Here is a 20209-nt window from a genome sequence, read left to right on the forward strand (position 1 = left end):
TGCATGCTCCCCATACAATCTGACAGAGCTTGAGCAGTTTTGAAAAGGGCTGGTCATGCATGCTCCCCTTGCAATCTGACAGCACTTGAGCAGTTTTGAAAAGGGCTGGTCATGCATGCTCCCCATGCAATCTGACAGCACTTGAGCAGTTTTGAAAAGGGCTGGTCATGCATGTTCCCCTTGCAATCTGACAGAGCTTGAGCAGTTTTGAAAAGGGCTGGTCATGCATGCTCCCCATGCAATCTGACAGAGCTTGAGCAATTTTGAAAAGGGCTGGTCATGCATGCTCCCCATGCAATCTGACAGCACTTGAGCAGTTTTGAAAAGGGCTGGTCATGCATGCTCCCCATGCAATCTGACAGAGCTTGAGCAATTTTGAAAAGGGCTGGTCATGCATGCTCCCCATGCAATCTGACAGCACTTGAGCAGTTTTGAAAAGGGCTGGTCATGCATGCTCCCCATGCAATCTGACAGAGCTTGAGCAGTTTTGAAAAGAAGATTGAGGAAAATTTGCAGTGACCAGATGTGCAAAGCTGATAGAGACCTATCCACACAGACTCAAGGCTCTAATTGTTTCAAAAGGTGCATCTACTAAATACTGACTTAACGGGAGTGAGTAATTATGCAATCAATTATTGTGTTTAATAATTGAGATAAATTTAGACCAATTTGTAGAAATTTGTTTTCACTTTGACATGAAAGAGTCTTTTCTGTTGATCAGTGTCAAAAAAGCCAAATGAAATCCATTGTGATTCAATGTTGTAAAACAATAAAACATGTACACTTCTCAAGAGGGGCAAATACTTTTTATAGGCACTGTATATATGGAAAGGTACTGGAAATAGGCCAGTAATATCATGAATGATCCCACCTACCTTGCTCATAGACAGTTTGTCCCACTCGCATCAGGGAGGAGGCTACGCAGTAGCCATACAAGGACCACTTCACTGAAAAATAGTTATTTCCCCAAAAAGTAACATATCTACCCACTAGCCACCAATACTTTATCATTTCCTGTCAGTCACCTTATATACAGACACTTCTCTGCCTAGCGTCACTTTATGGACATACTGTCTATGTCTATAAGCTAAATACAATCTATTATATAAACAATGTAATGTATTTATATTTAATGTGTTTTTTATAATCATTATGTTCTTCTTGTGTTTATTTTCTTTACACTGCATTGGATCTAGCATAACAATTATTTCATCTCCTTTAAATTTGTGTATTGGAGATTTCTTGTAATGTCCTGGTTAAGATTTTCCTGCTCTGCTGTAGGTATTTCATTTTAGCAGTTCTCTAAGAATGATCTGTTCTTCCTTCAGCCTGTTTGGGTTTGATCTGAGATAAGAGGCTTTGTTTTTTTTAATTAGTTTTTTTATACATTTTCTACATCGCTACAGATTAAAAAAAACCCAGATCAAAATGAAGAACATTGATACAGTGCAAAAATAAACGTACAATAATAATATGGTACAAAAAAAGATAATTGAGAAAGCACCCAAATTGAAGACATGTAAAATTAGTATCCTCCCCAAGCCCCGCAACAAAAAAAAAGAACTCCAGACCAACCACAACACAATATAGAGAGTATATATCAGGACAATCAAACCCCCAAAACTGTAAATACATTTAGCAACAGAAGATATTAATGCCTACTACCAAAAAAAAGGAGCTGAAAGCAAGGGACCAGGAAAAAAATCCTTAGTTAAGAGGAAGGTTATGAAAGTACTCAATAAAAGGTCCCCAGACCTTATGGAACTTTATATCCGAATTAAGAACTGGATGATGAATTTTTTCAAGGTCTAAGCAGGCCATAATATCGTTAAGCCATTGAGCATGTGTGGGCGGGGCAACATCTCTCCATCTAAGGAGGATTAAACGTCTAGCCAGGAGAGAAGCAAAAGATAATATTCGACACTTAGTCGAACTCAGACGTAAATCTGTCTCACCCCAGAAACCGAACAAGCAATTAAAGGGTTAGGTTCTAGGTGGTGATTCAGAATATACGATAACCTTATGAAGACATATTTCCAAAATTTCTCCAAGCTAGGACAAAACCAGTACATATGAATGAGAGAGGCCTCGCCCCTTTTGCATTTATCACAAAGCGGACTAATGTTAGGGTAAAATCAAGATAATTTAGATTTAGACATATGAACAATCTTAAACTGTAAAAGGCAATGGCGAACATAAAGAGAGGTTGAATTAACCGATTTGAGAATCGAGTCCCAAGTCTCATCAGATAAGGAGGTATTTAAATCATGCTCCCATGCCATTTTAATTTTATCCACAGGGGCCCATCGTAAGGCTGCTAATTTATCACGAATAAATGATATTAAACCTTTACCTAGTGGATTAATAGAAAGAAATAAATCCATAACATTTTTCTCAGGCATTTCAGGGAAGTTAGGAATTAAAGGATTAATAAAGTGTCTAATTTGGAGATATCTAAAAAAAATTAGCATTGGGCAGATTGAACTTAGCAGAGAGCTGTTGAAAAGAAGCGAAGCAATTATCAATAAAAAGATCTTCAAAATGTCTAATGCCCTTCCTATACCAATCATGGAATGCTGAATCATACGTAGTAGGTAAAAAAAGGTGATTATGTAAGATAGGGCTAGAAAAGGAAAAACCATGGAAACCATAAAATTTCCTAAACTGAGCCCATATACGCAAAGTGTGTCTAACAAGAGGATTAACTACTAAACTGGACAAACTACTAGGGAGTACAGAGTCAAGAAGTGCAGAGATAGATAAATCTTTAGTGGAGCTCAACTCCATTGCCACCCAATTAGGGCACTCGGGTTGGCCATGGAAAAAAGACCAAAATGTAGCACAACATATATTGGCTGCCCAATAATATAAACGAAAGTTAGGTAAAGCCATGCCACCCTCTTTTTTAGGTTTTTGGGAATAAACTTTATTAATTCTAGAGCACTTATTCTTCCACAGATATGACAAAATAATAGAGTCTAAGGAATCAAAAAAAGATTTAGGAATAAAAATTGGGATTGATTGAAATAAATATAAAAGTTTAGGGAGAACATACATTTTAACAACATTAATACAACCTACCCAAGACATAGATAGAGGTGACCATTGTAACAGACTCTGTTTTATAGTATATGAAAGATTAGCACGAAAAAGATCTTTAAATTTCCTTGTGACTGTAATCCCAAGATAAGTAAATTGATTATGAACTACTTTAAAAGGGAGATCACGGAATGTTAATTCTTGTGCTTCTTTATTAATTGGGAAAAGTTCACTCTTATATAAATTAAGTTTATAGCCAGAGAACTGGCTAAACTGATCAAGAAGTGAAAACATTGGAGGTAAGGATGTAGACGGATTTGAAAGGAAAAGTAATAAGTCATCAGCATAAAGAGAAACTTTATGCTCAACACCCCCTCTCCAAATCCCGGTCAGTTCAGGACAATTTCGAAATGCTATCGCCAAAGGTTCTATAGCCAAATCAAAGAGAAAGGGACTTAAGGGGCATCCCTGACGGGTGCCACGTTTGAGGTTAAATTACTGGGATTTCTGAAAATTAGTCAAAACAGAGGCAGTAGGACACAGATACAGCAATTTGATCCAAGAGATAAAACTTTGACCGAGGTCAAATTTTTCTAAAACTGCAAAAAGGTAGTTCCACTCTATACGATCGAATGCTTTCTCCGCATCGAGGGAAATAACACATTCAGGAATCCCAGTTGGATGTGAATATAAAATGTTAAATAAACGCCGAATGTTAAAAAAAGGAAGACGATTTTTAATAAAACCAGTTTGATCCTCGGAAATAATAGAGGGAATAATAGTTTCTAATCTATAAGCCAAAACTTTGGCCAAGATTTTAACATCAACATTAAGCAAAGAAATCAGCCTATACGAGGAACACTCTGTTGGGTCTTTACCCTTTTTTAATAAAAGAATAATAGAAGCCTCATTAAAAGAGAGTGGAAATTTACCGTAATTAAATGAATCAGATAATACTGAGAATAACTGAGGAGAAAGAAGTGAAGAGAATGATTTATAGAATTCTATGGGGAACCCATCAGGTCCAGGAGATTTCCCTGAAGGCAATGCAGAAATTGCAAAAGATATTTCTTCTGATGATATAGGCGCATTAAGTTTAGCTTTAAAATCAGATGAAAGCGAAGGAATATTCAGATTATTTAAAAAATGATCAACAGAGATATTCTCATTCAGAGGAATAAAGTCAAGAATAAAAATTTTTAAATGTGTCATTAATTTCTAAGTAATCCGATGTAAAGTCTCCATTATCCTTCCGGATCTTTCTAATACGTTGTTTGGCTTTGGAACGCCTCAGCTGATTGGCAAGAAATTTACCAGATTTGTCACCATGAATATAAAAGCGACTCTTACTTTCAAGAAGTTGGCGTTCGACAGGTTCAGTAGACAGAAGATTAAATTTAGTTTGAAGTTCTACACGCTTTTTGTATAATTCAGGATTCTTAGTTTGAGCATACAGTTGATCCAATTCTTTAATCTGATTAATGAGGTCTAATCGATCTGCCCAGGACTTTCTATTAAGATTTGCTGTATAGGAGATTATTTGACCTCTCAAATATGCTTTCATGGCATCCCAGACAATCTGGGATGACACTTCAGGTGATGTATTGGTGTTAAAATAAAAGGTTATCTGATCCTTAATAAATTTTAGAAAATCATCATCTGATAATAAAGACGAATCAAACCGCCAGTGTTTATTCCTCTGAGGGAGACCAGGAAAATTTAAGGACAGAGTAATTGGGGCATGGTCAGAAATTAGTATACTCTGAAGATCACAAGAATAGACAAATGGAATAGGTTGATTATCGAGTAAGAAGTAGTCAATTCTAGTAAAGGTATGGTGAACATGTGAAAAAAAAGAATAATCTCTCTCAGTAGGATGAAGGAAATGCCATATATAATTAGAGAGAAACGATTGAATAGCTAAGGCAGATTTAGTAGGTGGTCTAGTAACAGAGGACGATCGATCCAAATTAGGATCTAACCAGCTATTGAAATCGCCACCCAGTATAAGAGAGTATGAGTTTAAGTCTGGTAGTGAGGAGAAAAAAAGTTCAAAAAAATTAACATCATCAAAATTGGGGGCCTACAGGTTTGCTAGTGCAACTTTAGTATTATATAATTTTCCAGAAACAATAATAAAACGGCCATTTGTATCAGATATCTTATCATGGAGTTCAAAAGGAATATTTGAGTTAATAAGGATGGAAAAGAGGCTTTGTTGTTCAACTTGGGAATATGGTATCAGCCAATCAGGATGGTGGATTTGGGAGAAGGTTCTGGAGAGCACTGGGTGGAGAGGTTTTGTGCAGGACACTAGTGTGGGTTGAGTTCTTTTTTGGCAGGAGCTGGGAGAACACCTGAGGGAAGATGGCTGAGGATGCTGTCCATGTTGCACAAGGTGCTTTGTGCAGATGGATGGCTTCAAGGAGGAAGGATCGATACTTACGTGGGAGACCCGTTTCTTCGAGATGGAGTTTGAGCGACACTTGGAAGGCGATGTGTGCTTTCACACAGACTGAGGGTCCAGCGCATGAGTGCAGGCAAGTTCAAGATGAGCTCCAACTTGGGTGCACATTTGGCTGTTCAACTGTAATGTGCCTTTTTTTTGTTTTTTTTTTCTTTCTTTTCTTTAATAACTTTGGTTAAGTTGGTATTCATAAATATGCTGTCTTTGTAATTGTGTGCAGTGTACAATCTGTTATTTCTTGCTGATGGGTGATTGCAGGGGGGCAGTAAAACACACAGCATTCACACAAACCAGAGATTGGGTCGGCAAGACATCACAACCCCATGGGTTTGGCGGGGCCACAGTCGTATATACCCTAGACATACAGAATCTGAGAAAGGGGGTTTCTCACCGCAGAGTCCAGTAACGATTAGTGAGGAGCTAACGAGCTCCATTTTCAGAGATACCCAGTAAAAAGGGCTTTTGTTCTTATTTGAGTCCAAACTTCTCTTAAAGATTAAAATCATAACTGCATCGCCAGTTCTGCTGGAATCTCATTCTTCACTCGCACTATCCTCTGAGTGAAGAAGTTTCCCCTCGGGTTCAGAATCAGGATTAAATTTAATATCCCTAGCATCTGTCACAAAATTTTTTGTTATGCAGCAGCAGTACATTCCAATATATCATAAAAAAGACTGTAAATTACATGTAAATTGCAGTTAGTATACTTATATGCCATACACACACACACACACACACACATATAGTTAAATTAAGTAAATAGTGCAAAATGAGAAAATAAAAGTATTGAGGTAGTGTTCGTGGGTTCAATGTCTATTCAGAAATCAGATGGCAGAGGGGAAGAAGCTATTTCTGAATCACTGAGTGTGTGCCTTCAGGCTTCAGGACATTTACAAAGACAGGTGTGTTAAAAGGGCCCGAAGGATCATTGGGGACCTGAGTCACCTCAGTCACAATCTATTCCGGCTGTTACCATCCGGGAAATGGTACCGTAGCATAAAAACCAGGACCAATAGGCTCTGGGACAGCTTCTTTCACCAAAGGTTCAAAGGTCCAATTTAATGTCAGAGAAATGTATACAATATATATCCTGAAATGCTTTTTCTTTGCAACCATCCACAAGAACAGAGGAGTGCCCCAAAGAATGGACACCAGTTAAATGTTAGAACCCCAAAGCACCCCCCCCAGATCCCCCCTCCCTCATGCAAGCAGCAGCAAGCAACAAATCTCCCTCCCCCCACTGGCAAAAAAAAAGCATCAGCACCTGCAACCGAGCACTCAAGCATGAGCAAAGCAATAGCAAAGACACAGACTTGCAGTTACCCCAAAAATTTGTGTTTCACTCAGTATACAACATACCACAGGCTCTCTCTCTCCCTAATAAGGGAGGAGATGTCTCCGCTTTCCCAGTGAGCAGGGAGACATAACAAACAACTCACTGGTTTACAATGTTAAAACTCCGTTACGTCACTTTTTTCAAGCTCCGTGCCAGAAGACCTCAAAGATCTCGGGTCTCCGGGCGCACAGCAGCAGTTATTCTGACTCCCCTGACGACACACGGGTCTCCTGCAGTGACACCGACTCTCGATCCACTTGTCTCCAGAGCCCCGAGATCCTAGGTTTCCAGATCCAAGGCCAAGCCCTTGGCGGGCTGAACAACAGCCGGTTTATGACACCCTGAGAGTGGGTCCCATCCCCGCAAAGAGCCATAGTCAGTGTGTAACTTGAGGTCAGGGTCTTCAAAAGAACCCTGAAAGGGAAAAATAAAGATATTAAAGATGGAAATAGAGCTGGTTCCACAGATGCAAGCAAAGGGGTCGCTATTTAGTGCCATCATTACTCTGCTCTGCCTCTTCCAGGCCATCAGGATGATTAACTCACACTGATTTGAGTGTATTTCTATTTTACATTAACTGTTCTATTTATTATAAATTACTATGATTGCACATTTAGATGGAGACATAACATAAAGATTTTTACTCCTCATGTATGTGAAGGATGTAAGAAATAAAATCAATTCAATTCAATTCAGTTCAATTCCTGTATCTCCTTCCTGATGGTAGCAATGAGAAGAGGGCATGTTCTGGGTGATGGAAGATTCTTAATGATGGATGTGCTTTTTGAGGCATTGTTCCTGAAGATGTCCTGGATGCTGGGGAGGCTAGTGTCCATGTTGGAGCTGACTGAGTTCACAACTTTCTGCAGCTTATTCTCTTAAATATTTCTCATTTCATGCTCAACCTATGACCTCTAGTTCTAGTCTTACCCAACCTTTGTGGGAAAAAAACTTGCTTGCATTTACCCTATCCATATCCTTCATAATTCTGTATACCTCTACTAAATCTTCCCTCATTTTCCTACACTCTAGGGGATAAAGTCCTACCCTATTCAACCTTTCCCTATAACTCAGGTCCTCAAGTCTTGGCAACATCCTTATAAATTTTCTTTGTACTCTTCCAATCTTAATGCTATCTTTCCTGTAGGTAGATGACCAGAACTGCAGACAATACTCCAAATTTGCCTCACCAACATCTCTTCAAAATAACACTCAACTCCTCTACAAGGTACTTTGAAAGTTCAAAGTACATTCATTATCAAAGAATATACAACCTTGAGATTTGTCTTCTTACAGGCAGCCACAAAACAAAGAAACCCAATAGAACCCACTCAATAAAGACTGTCAAACACCAACTGTACAAAAAAAGCACAAATTGTGCAAACAATAAAAGTAAACAAATAACACTGAGACCCAAAGTTCATGAAAATGAGTCCACAGCCATGTGACCCCAGTTCATCATTGCAGCCAATTCCGGAGCCTGTTAGTTACCAGCCATAGCCTCAGATCAGTGCAGTCACAAGTAAACCTTGCGAGCAGTGAGCTGAACACAGGCCCATTCCTCACCTCTGGCCCTGATACCCCAACCTTTTCAATCTGGCCTGGCACTTAAATCGACCAAGCATCGACTCGTTTCTCACTCTTTGACCCAGGCCCTGCCGTTTCAGTTCGGCTCCACTTTCATTCCAGCAACGGCCAAACATCCTCACTCAGGCCCGAGCTCCACTGCCTCGCTTTGGCACGTAACTTTTACACTTTGATTTATTAAGGCCAATGTTGCTAAAGCTCTGTTTATGACCGTCTTCCTGTGACACCACTTTCAAGGAATTATCATCCTGTATTCCCAGCTTCCTCTGAACTACTGTGCCCTACCAGTCATTGTGTAAGCTGTACCCTGGGTTGTCCTCCCAAAATGCAACACCTTACACTTGTCTGCATTAAATTCCATCCGCCATTTTCCAGTCCATTTTTCCAGCTGGTCCAGATCCCTCCACAGGCTTTGTGAGCCTTCCACGCTCTCCACTATGCCCCCAATCTTGGTGTCATCCACAAATTTGCTGATCTTGGTTACAATATCATCCAGATGTTTGATGGTAGATAACAGACAACAACAGACTCCCTGCAGCACACCACTAGTCACAGGCCTCCAGTCCAAAAGGTAACTATCTCCTGCCACACTCTGGCTTCTCCTATGAAGGTAATGTCAAATCCAATTTGCTACCTTATCCTGAATGCCAAATGACTAAACCTTCCCGATGTTCTTGGAACTTCATCGATGTTCCTAGTAATCTCCTCGAAAAACTCCATGAGATTGGTTAGATATGACTAACCACACACAAAACCATGCTGACTATCCTTAACAAACATGGGAAAATCAGCAGATGCTGGAAATCCGAGCAACACACACAAAATGCTGGAGGAACTCAGCAGGCCAGGCAGCATCTATGGAAAAGAGTACAGTTGACATTTCAGGCCGAGACTCTTTATCAGGACTGGAGAGAAAAAGATGAAGAGTCAGAGTTGAAGGTGGGGTGGGGGGAGGTGGAAAAGACACAAGGTAACAGGTGAAACTGGGAGGGGGAAGTGGTGAAGTAAAGAGCTGGGAAGTCAATTGGTGAAAGAAACACAGGACTGGAGAAGAGGGATCTGATAGGAGAGGACAGAAAGCCATGGAGGAAAGAAAAGTGGGAGAGCACCAGAGAGAGGTGATGGGCAGAAAAGGAGATGTGGTGAGAGATGGAAATAGGAAAGGGGAATGGTTGGGGTGGGGGCATTACCAGAAATTTGTGAAATCGATGTTCACGCCATTAGGTTGGAGGCTACCCAGAGAGAATATAATTTGTTTTTCCTCCAACCTAAGTGTGGCCTCATTGTGACAGTAGAGGAGGCCATGGACTGACATGTCTGAATGGGAAGTGGAATTAAAATGGGGGATCCTGCTTTTTCTGGTGGATGGAGCATAGGTGCTTGGCAAAACAGACTCACAATCTACATTGGGTCACATTGACATACAGGGGGTCACACTGGGAGCACTAGACACGGAATCACTGGTTAAGTGACGCCTCACCTTGAAGGAATGTTTGCAGCCTTGAATGGTAGTGAGGGAGGAGGCATAAGGGCAGGTGTAGCACTTGTTCCTCTTTCTTTCTTTTCCAATATTTTTATTAAATTTCATGCATGCAAATACAGAATTCATAAGGATACTTATTATATATCAAAATAAGATAGCACAAAATGCACTATATATAAATCACACTGATACAATCACAGTATCCCATATTCATGATCAAATAAAATAAAATGAATTGAATTATGATATAATTCATATGATTAAGTATGTATATTAAGTATGATTATAAGTAATATGATTAATTATATTATTTTTAAAAATCTACACCCACTACCAAGCCAAAGCTGTTTAGTAAAAAAAGAGAAAGAAAGAGTACTTTACCATATAGTGTTTTATAATAATAGCCCAGATCTATATTTTAATAACAATAACAATTCAAAGATTTTTTTAAATAGTTCAGAAAGGGTCCCCATAGCATTTGAAAATCTTGGTTAGAATCAGAAATCGAACACCAAATTTTCTCTAAATTTAAACATGACATATCATCGCATAACCATGGAGCACATGTGGGGGGGGGGGCAACCTCCATCCACTTAAGCAAGTTCGCCCTCCTAACCATAAGAGAAATAAAAGCCAGTACCCGCAAATGAGAAGGCTCCAAAATTATAGCTCTTTCCTCAACAATACCAAATAAGGCAGTCAAAGGATTGGGCTTAAAATTAACTTTAATCAGAATCAGAATCAGACTTTAATCGCCAAGTACCTGTACACATACAAGGAATTTACTTCCAGCAGATTTGGAATACATCTTTCCAGTATTTTTCAAGGCTTTAACATGACCAAAACATATGAGTCTCTCCATTATTACATCTGTCACAATAAGGAGATATATCTGCAAAAAAATTAGAGAGCTTATCTTTAGCCATATGAGCCCTATGTACCACTTTAAATTGTAGGAAGGAATGATGAGCACATAATGATGAAGAATTTAACATTTTGAAAATAGCCCACCAGGTCTCATCAGATAACGAGTGCTTGTACTTCTTTCAAGTATAAGTGTCAGGTGGGAGATCAGTGGGAAGAGACGAATGGAGAAGGGAGTCTCCTAGGGAGCGATCCTTCTGGAAAGCTGAAAATATGGGGGTGGGGGAAATGTTCTTTGTGGTGGGATCCCAGCAGAGATGGTGGAAGTTGTGGAGAATTATGTGCTGGATGTGGAGGCTGGTGGTGTGGTAGGTGGGGACAAGAGGAACCCGATCCCTGGTGGGGTGATGGGAAGATGGGGTTACAGCGGACATGTGAAATGAAAAAGATGCAGTTGAGGGCAGCATTGATAGTGGAGGAAGGGAAACCCCTTTCTTTGAAGAGGGAGGACGTCTTCATTCTGGAATGAAAAGCCTCATCCTGAGAGCAGATGTAGTAGAGACGGAGGAATTGAGAGAAGGGGATGGCGTTTTTATAAGTACCAGGGTGGGAAGACCTATCGTTCAGGTAGCTGTGAGAGTTCATGGATTTATAATAGACATCAGACGAAAAACTGTCACCAGAAATAGAGAGAGAGAGATCAAGAAAGGGGAGAGAGGTTTTGGAAATGGACCAGGTAAATTTGAGGGCAGGGTGTAAGTTGGAGGCAAAGTTGATGAAGTTGAGGAGCTCAGCACGGGTGCAGGAAACAGCACCAATGCAGTCATTGATGTAGTGTAGGAAAAGTTGGGGAGTGATACCAATGTAGGCTAGGAACGAGCCTGTTCCACATAGCTGACAAAAAGGCAGGCTTAGCTGGGATCCATGTGAATGCCCATGGCTACACCTTGTATTTGAAGGAAATGGAAGAGCCAAAGGAGTGAGGACAAGTTCCACCAGATGCAGAAGAGCGGTAGTGGAAGGGAACTGGTTGGGTCTGGTCTCCAGAAAGGAACAGAGAGCTTTGAGGATGGAGGTGTCTAGGACGGACATCCACAGTAAAAATAAGATGCTTGGAGCCAAGGACCTTGAAAAGATCGAGCTATCCCTAATCAGGCCCTGTCTATATACAGTATATACTTTTACACCCAGTGGCCACTCTATTAGGTATTTCCTGTACCTAATAAAGTGGCCACTAGTTGTATATTTGTGGTGTAGCCCATCCATTTCAACTTCAGCATGTGCATTCACAGAATGTTTTCTGCACACCACTGTTGTAATGTGTGATAATCTGCGTTCCTGTCACCTTTCTGTCAGATTGAAGTAGTCTGGCTATTCTCCTATGAGCTCTCATTAAGAAGGCATTTTCATCCACAGAACTGCTGCTTAGTAGAAGTTTTCACTCCATCCTCTGTGTACTCCAGAGACTGTTGTTCATGAAAATCCTAGGAGATCAGCAGTTTATGAGATACTGAAGCTACTCTGTCTGGCACCATCAATTATTCCATAGTTAAAGTCATTTAGATCACATTTTTCCCCATTCTGATACTTGGTCTGAACAACAGATGAACGTCTTGACCATCCCTATGTGACTTGATGCTCTGAGTTGCTGCCACATGATAAGCTGATTTGATATTTATATTAATGAGCAGATTTACAAGTGTACCTAATAAAGTGGCCACTCTGTGTTTTTCCAGTTTCTTCCAGTATCTCCCAATAATTTACCCACTACTGATGTGACTCTCGCTGTCCTATAATTCCCCAGCTTATTCTTAGAGCCTTTCTTGAATAATGGAATAGCATTAGCTATTCTCCAGTCCTTTGGCATCTCAACCATGGCTGTGAATGTTATAAATACCTCTAACAGGACTCCTGCAATTTCTGCACTAGTCTCCCACAAGGCCTGAAGTAACACCTTGTCAAGTCCTGGGAATTTATCCAACCTAATTTGCCTCCAGACAGTAAGTACCTCATCCTATGTACAGTAATCTGTAAAAGCTGTTGTGCCTCAGTTCAATACTCTGTCCATCTCCCGAGTAAACACAGATGAAAAAATTCCATTTAAGATCTTTCTGTCATGGTCCGGCCCGTGAAATCCATATTCTGGTTCACGGTCCAGTCCATGTTCCGTATTCCAGGTTTTCCAGGTTTCCCCAGTTTCTGTTGAGGCAGCTGATTCTTGTTTGGGCTGGCTTCATAAATAGCTTCAGAATTCAGCCTCTGGCTGCTGGATTATTTCTGTCCAAACCCCCTGTCTGTATCCCTTCCCTTCACCTTCCTGCCTGGAGCCTTGCCTCACCTCACTTTGCCTCTGCCTCTGCCTGGAGCCTTGTCTCACCTCACCTTGCCTCTGCCTTTGCCTGGAGCCTTGCCTCACCTCACTTCACCTTGCCTCTGCCTTTGCCTGGAGCCTTGCCTCACCTCACTTCACCTTGCCTCTGCCTCTGCCTGGAGCCTTGTCTTGCCTCACCTTGCCTCTGCCTTTGCCTGGAGCCTTGTCTCGCCTCACCTTGCCTCTGCCTCTGCCTTTGCCTGGAGCCTTGTCTCGCCTCACCTTGCCTCTGCCTCTGCCTTTGCCTGGAGCCTTGCCTCACCTCACTTCACCTTGCCTCTGCCTTTGCCTGGAGCCTTGCCTCACCTCACTTCACCTTGCCCCTGCCTCTGTCTGGAGCCTTGTCTTGTCTCACCTCACCTTGCCTCTGCCTCTGCCTGGAGCCTTGTCTTGTCTCACCTTGCCTCTGCCTCTGCCTTTGCCTGGAGCCTTGTCTCGCCTCACCTTGCCTCTGCCTCTGCCTTTGCCTGGAGCCTTGCCTCACCTCACTTCACCTTGCCTCTGCCTCTGTCTGGAGCCTTGTCTTGTCTCACCTCACCTTGCCTCTGCCTTTGCCTGGAGCCTTGTCTCGCCTCACCTTGCCTCTGCCTCTGCCTTTGCCTGGAGCCTTGCCTCACCTCACTTCACCTTGCCTCTGCCTTTGCCTGGAGCCTTGCCTCACCTCACTTCACCTTGCCTCTGCCTCTGTCTGGAGCCTTGTCTTGTCTCACCTCACCTTGCCTCTGCCTCTGCCTGGAGCCTTGTCTTGTCTCACCTCACCTTGCCTCTGCCTTTGCCTGGAGCCTTGCCTCACCTCACTTCACCTTGCCTCTGCCTCTGCCTTTGCCTGGAGCCTTGTCTCGCCTCACCTTGCCTCTGCTTCTGCCTTTGCCTGGAGCCTTGTTTCGCCTTGCTTCTGCCTTTGCTTGGAGCCCTGCCTTGCCTTGCCTGTGTCTGGAGCCTCGTCCTGTTTGGAACTGTCTGTCCATGTCCACACCTTCGCTAGGTAGGTCTGAATGTTTTGCTGCTACCTAGCATTGGGAACTGTCTTGTCGTGTTTGGTGTTCTGTGTAATGAGCCCCGGCCCTACGTCCTGTATCCAAGGAGGGGTCCCGGCTCTGTGTTCCATGTCCCTGACTCTCAGTAGGCTCTGGGTTCTCATCATGTCCGTGTGCCTCGCCCAGCCCAGGAGTACCTTGTCGAGCCCGGTGCTGGGATTCCCTTGTCCTGCGCTGGGGTTCCCTTGTCCCATCCATGAGTCTCACGTCCAGTCCTGTTGCCTCTCTTTGTCCTGTAACCTCATCATGTCCTCGCCTGGTTTTGGACCGAGCCCAAGTCAAAACCCAGGTTCTGGGTCCTTGTCCAATCTCTGGCTCGGAGTCCAAGCCCAGGCTCCTAGTCCCCAGTTCCACATCCTGGTTCCGCTGTCCTGGTCAAGTCCTAGCCCAGGCCCAGTATCCTTGTCTTGTCCGGGGCCGGTGTCATGTCCAGTGTCCTTTCTTCCCCATTTTCCTTGCTTCCTTCTCAGGCCTAGTCCTGTTCCAGGTAGTTCAGTGTTTGTGTCTTGCATTTGGGTCTGCTCCCTTTGCCCCTCTTGTGACACTTCCCCCTCTTTCAGCTCTGACCATGCTGATCTTTAAGTGGACGAATTTTGTGTTTTTGTTCTTTATGTATATGTAGGAGCCCTTGGGATTCTTCTTCTCCTCCTCTGCCAGAGCAACATCAGCACTTCTTCACTTCCTCCCTCACCACCATTCAGGGCTCCAGACAGTCCTTCCAGGTGAGGCAACACTTCACTTGTGAGTCAGCTGGTGTGGTATACTGTGTCCGGTGCTCCCGGTATGGCCTTTTATATATTGATGAGACCCGACGCAGACTGGGAGACCGTTTCGCTGAACACCTACGCTCGGTCCGCCAGAGAAAGCAGGATCTCCCAGTGGCCACACATTTTAATTCCATGTTCCATTCACATTCTGATATGTCAATCCATGGCCTCCTCTATTGTCAAAATGAATCCAAACTCAGGTTGGAGAACAACACCTTATATACCGGCTGGGGTAACTTCCAACCTGATGGCATGAACATTGACTTCTCTAACTTCCGTTAATGCCCCTCCTCCCCTTCTTACCCCATCCCTGACATATTTAGTGTTTGCCTGTTCTCCATCTCCCTCTGGTGTTTCCCCCCCCTCCTCTTTCTTTCTCCCGAGGCCTCCCGTCCCATGATCCTTTCCCTTCTCCAGCTCTGTATCACTTTCACCAATCACCTTTCCAGCTCTTAGCTTCATCCCACCCCCTCCAGTCTTCTCCTATCATTTCGCATTTCCCCCTCCCCCCACTACTTTCAAATCTCTTACTATCTTTCCTTTCGGTTAGTCCTGACGAAGGATTTCGGCCCGAAACGTCGACAGCGCTTCTCCCTATAGATGCTGCCTGGGCTGCTGTGTTCCACCAGCATTTTGTGTGTTGTTGTTTGAATTTCCAGCATCTGCAGATTTCCTCGTGTTTACTTCTTCTGACTTTCCTGATTTTCCTCTTGCATTTCTTATATTTCTTGTGCCTCATTTGCTCTTTGCTGCCTATATCTGCTATGCACCTCCTTCATCTTAACCAGGGCTTCCAAATCCCTCAAAAACCAAGGTTCCTTAAAACTGTTACCCTTGCATTTTATTCTAACAGGAACATACAAACTCCAGACTCTCAAAAGTTCACTTTTGAAAGCTTCTCACTTTCCAAGTATTGCTTTTCCAGAAAACAACCTATCCTAATTGACACTTGCTGGATCCTTTCTAATTTAGAATCTCAAGCTGAAGTCCAGTTCTATTCTCCATAATTACCTTGAAACTAATGGAATTATTATGACTAGATCCAGAGTGTTCCCCTACACACACTTCTGTCACCTGTCCTGTGTCATTCTCCAGTAGGAGATCCAGTACCACATTGTCTCTAGTTGAGACCTCTACGTATTGATTAAGGAAACTCTCTTGATCAGATTTGACAAACTCTATCTCATCCAGTCCTTTTATAGTCCAATATGTAGAAAGTTCAAATCATCCACAATCACCACCTTATTTTTCTGCTATCTCTCTAAAGATATGTTCCTCTAAATTCCCAAGTCTATAATATCCCCTTAATGTGGTCATCCCTTTCTAATTTCTCAGTTCCACCCAAAGAGCCTCAGTAGATGAGCCCTTCAATCTATCCTGTCTGAGCACTGCGGTGACATTTTCCCTGACTAGTAATACCACTCCTCTGCCTTTAATACTGCACCCTCTATCATGTCTAAAAGAACAGAATCCAGAATGTTCTGTGTTCTGTGGAGCAGCATTCCCCTCCCCATCAGATTTGCCCCTTCCATTGACTCTTTTAAATCCAGGCTCAAAACTTACTTTTATTCACTAGCGTTTGAATCCTCCTGATGTGGCTGATTTTTGACTTGTGCCTAGGCCCTTGTATTGTTTCTTTTGTGCCTATATGCTGTTTGCCTTGTTGGTTATGTCTGTGTTTCTTGTATTTGTGATTTTAGATATCTGCTCTGATCTGTACAGCACTTTGGTCAACATGGGTTGTTTTTAAATGTGCTATATAAATAAATTTGACTTGACATTCAATCCCAGTCCTCCTGCAACCAAGTCTCACTAATAACTATACTGTCATAATTTCACGTACAGATCAAGGCTCTAAGCTTATCTGCCTTACCTAGAATACTCCTTGCACTGAAGTAAACACAGCTCAGAACATTAGTCCCCACTATGCTCAACCTTTTGATTCCTGTCTTTTTATGAAGGCTTAACATCAACTTTCCCCACAACTCCTCCACTACCTGCACTAGCACTCTGTTTCTCATTCCCCTGCAACTCTAGTTTAAACCCCATGGAGCAACGATAACAAACCTTCTTGCAAGAATATTGGTCCCTCTCCAGTTCACATGCAAACTGTCCCTTCTGTAAAGGTCCCACCTTCACTGGAAGAAAGCTCAGTGATCCAACACTCTTTCCAGTATCATCTCCTTAACCACATGTGAAACTGTATTACCTTCTTGTTTCTGGCTTCGCTAGCACTTGGCACTCCTGAGTTCCTAACCATTGTGGTTCTTCCCGTCTTTGTCATTGATACTGACATGGACCATAACCAATGGCTGCTCAGCTTAAGAATGCTGTGGTCTGGATTTGAGATGCCATTTGGTTTTGGTATTCAATACCCATGGACATATGACAACAATGATCTTTATGAGTTGGATCTAACACAGACTGTGATGGGTTTCATCAATAGTTGCTTCAGTGACCAGTATCCATAGTAAAAGCTTTGATGCAATCTGACCTGGGTAGCCAAACATGTTCCAGTAAATTATTAACTGTTGCCTTGGAGGTTATGGACAATAAAAATGAGCTGATTGAATTATCGCTTCAGTTCTTTGAAAATAATTTGATATTCTAAGTAGCTATGCAATTCTGATGAGTCTGTGTTTGAGAGGTAATAAGGAAAGGCCTTTCCTGAAGCCAGGTCCTGCTGCTGAGTCTGGACCAGCTATATCATCAGCACACCGGTGCGGCCAATAGAGGCATCGCCTCACAAAAGCAGATAATCAGGTTCAATCCTGATCTTGAGTACTGTCTGTATAGTGTTTGAACCTTCTCCATGTAATCACTTGGGTTTCCTCTGGGATATTCTAGATCCCTCCTAATTGCCAAAGGTTTGTGGGTTAGTAAATTAATTGGCCACTATAAGTTGCCATTAGTTTGTAGGTGAGTTGTAGAATCTGAGGAAGTCAAAGAGAATATGGGGGTGGGGGGGGTAGGATTTTTGTAAAAATGGAATGAATGTAGGATTAGCGTAGAATGGGTGGTTGAGCCTTAGTGCTGACGTAGTGGGCAAAAGACCGGCTTCTAAGTTTTATCTCCTCAAGATTTCAAGAAGCATAAAGATCAATCATCTGGTTTTGTAAAGGATCATGAACATAAGTGAGGTTATTTGTTTTAACAATTTTTACGACCATCCACACAGTTAATGCTCTGTGCTGATCACAAAAAATAACAAGACTTAATGGCAGACTCAGCGTTGCCAGAGCATACCAACTAATGTGTTTCTGAGGTCCAGCATTATGTCCTGAGGAGCACTTTCTTGGAGTGAGGAGCAAAATATGAGACTCAAACGATGCTGGTCTCAAGCACAATTTGAATCCTAGATGAAGTATTCAAACCAGGTTATCAAAACACTAAATCTCATTCGTGCAAAGAATCAGGCTCTTAAAGATTGGAAACCGTTGGCTGCCCTCCAGGAAATACGGTATCTCCCATCCTATTATTCAATGGATTTGGGAACAGAGCAGCAGACTGGGCAAACCACAGGCTGATGAGAGAAGTATCGCGGGCAGTTATCTGTTGCAGAATTCAAGTTGAAGGTGCTCAAACTTGAGGGGATTTGTACCAGCTTCAAAATATACCCATAGCAGCGGCTACATTGTTCCATATGGTAGGACTATCAACATAAAATTACTTTGTTATATAACTATTGGAGAATGCTGGTCCCTTATTGAAGTAATTGTGCATTACTGTATAGGAGGAATTGGCTGTCAAATATCTTACCATGTGCCTATGCCAGAGCTTTGGGTATATCTTGAAGCTGGTACAAATTCCCTCGATGCTGCTCAAGTTTGAGTACTTTCAACTCGAATTCTGCAACAGATAACTGCCCGTGATACTTCTCTCATCAGCCTGTGGTTTGCCCAGTCCTATCAACCTGCATCGTGACCTCCATTGTGAGCTAGATGCAAGAAGAAATCCAAGCAGGAGTAATCAGAGAGAGCACCACTGGTGATGATTGATGCTACAGTGTGAAATCATTGCACTTTTAAGCCATTTTCCTCCTAGTTTTACTGCATGCACCATTTTACCCTAGTATCACTCACATGGAGTTGTGAAAGGACACACCCCAACTCCACCTGAGTATTTGCTTGTAATTGTATAAATTATGGAGGAAACAACTTTGTAATATGTGTCTAGTCTCTCAGAAGTACATGCATTGATTAAAGGGTAAAGGTGATATGGACAATTGTGCCTTATAATAATCCATTCTTCCAAAACTAACTCTTGCTCTTTCTGGGTATTTCTTTGGAGTAGACATGGTAATTGCAATTAGTAAAAAGTTTTTAAAGTGTCAATCAAAGGAAATTTACAAGTAAGACTATAATTTCCTCATACTTGTGCTTGCACTTTATGGTAGCTTTTCAACGTGAAGGCTGAGGCAGCTGGTTTTATGCAGTGTTCAAAGTTCCGACACCATGTGGTTGTATCCATGCTATGATTTGGCTGTGCCTTTCAGCTTTAAAGCAGCAGGTAGTCATGATAAATGAATGCAAAGTGAACTGGTCCTGGATAAGCCAGCTGGCATCTACATTATCTGAACACTGCAAAGCAGAATTGATGTGTGATCTTGCCTCCAGGGGAAGTGGCAACCCTTCTCCATCCTTGTGAGCAATCTCTCCTTCCTTATAATACTCTGGTACCCTTAACCTCTCCAGGCGAAGTATCTTATCGACATTTATTGTACCATATTTTGAACTGGAGTTTAATGGTGTCACAACATAAGTTACAGGAGCTTTAGGTCCTGTACCACTAGGATCAATTATCAATCAGAGTCAAGTTGAGAATGTACTATCCTCACAGGGTGATTAGAAAAAATAAATGCAAATATTCATCAGTCAATTTGTGTGATGATGACTGTTTATTTATAAAAGACCTTTAGGAAACATGGGTCAGGTCATACCAAGAACAATGAAAATAATCTGGGTTTCTTTGGGAAGAATGTGATGTCCCAAGAGAAGAAGAGAAAAGAATTACTAGAATGATTCCAAGAAGGGTAAATTGAGATTATAAGGAAAGACCAGTAAAAGCTTGGATAATAGTTCTTGGAACAGCAAATTTTGAGAGATATGTTAGAGGTGTGCAAAATGATGAATGGTTTAGATTGAACAAATACAGAGAAAAGGTTCCCGTGACAGAGGAGCCAAAGACAACACTATACAAGTTTAAAGTAATCTGTAAACAACATGAGATTGAACTGTTTTTCCCCAGCAATTAAATAT

Source organism: Hypanus sabinus, chromosome 8 (genome assembly GCF_030144855.1).
Source record: "Hypanus sabinus isolate sHypSab1 chromosome 8, sHypSab1.hap1, whole genome shotgun sequence".
NCBI classification, from domain to species: domain Eukaryota; kingdom Metazoa; phylum Chordata; class Chondrichthyes; order Myliobatiformes; family Dasyatidae; genus Hypanus; species Hypanus sabinus.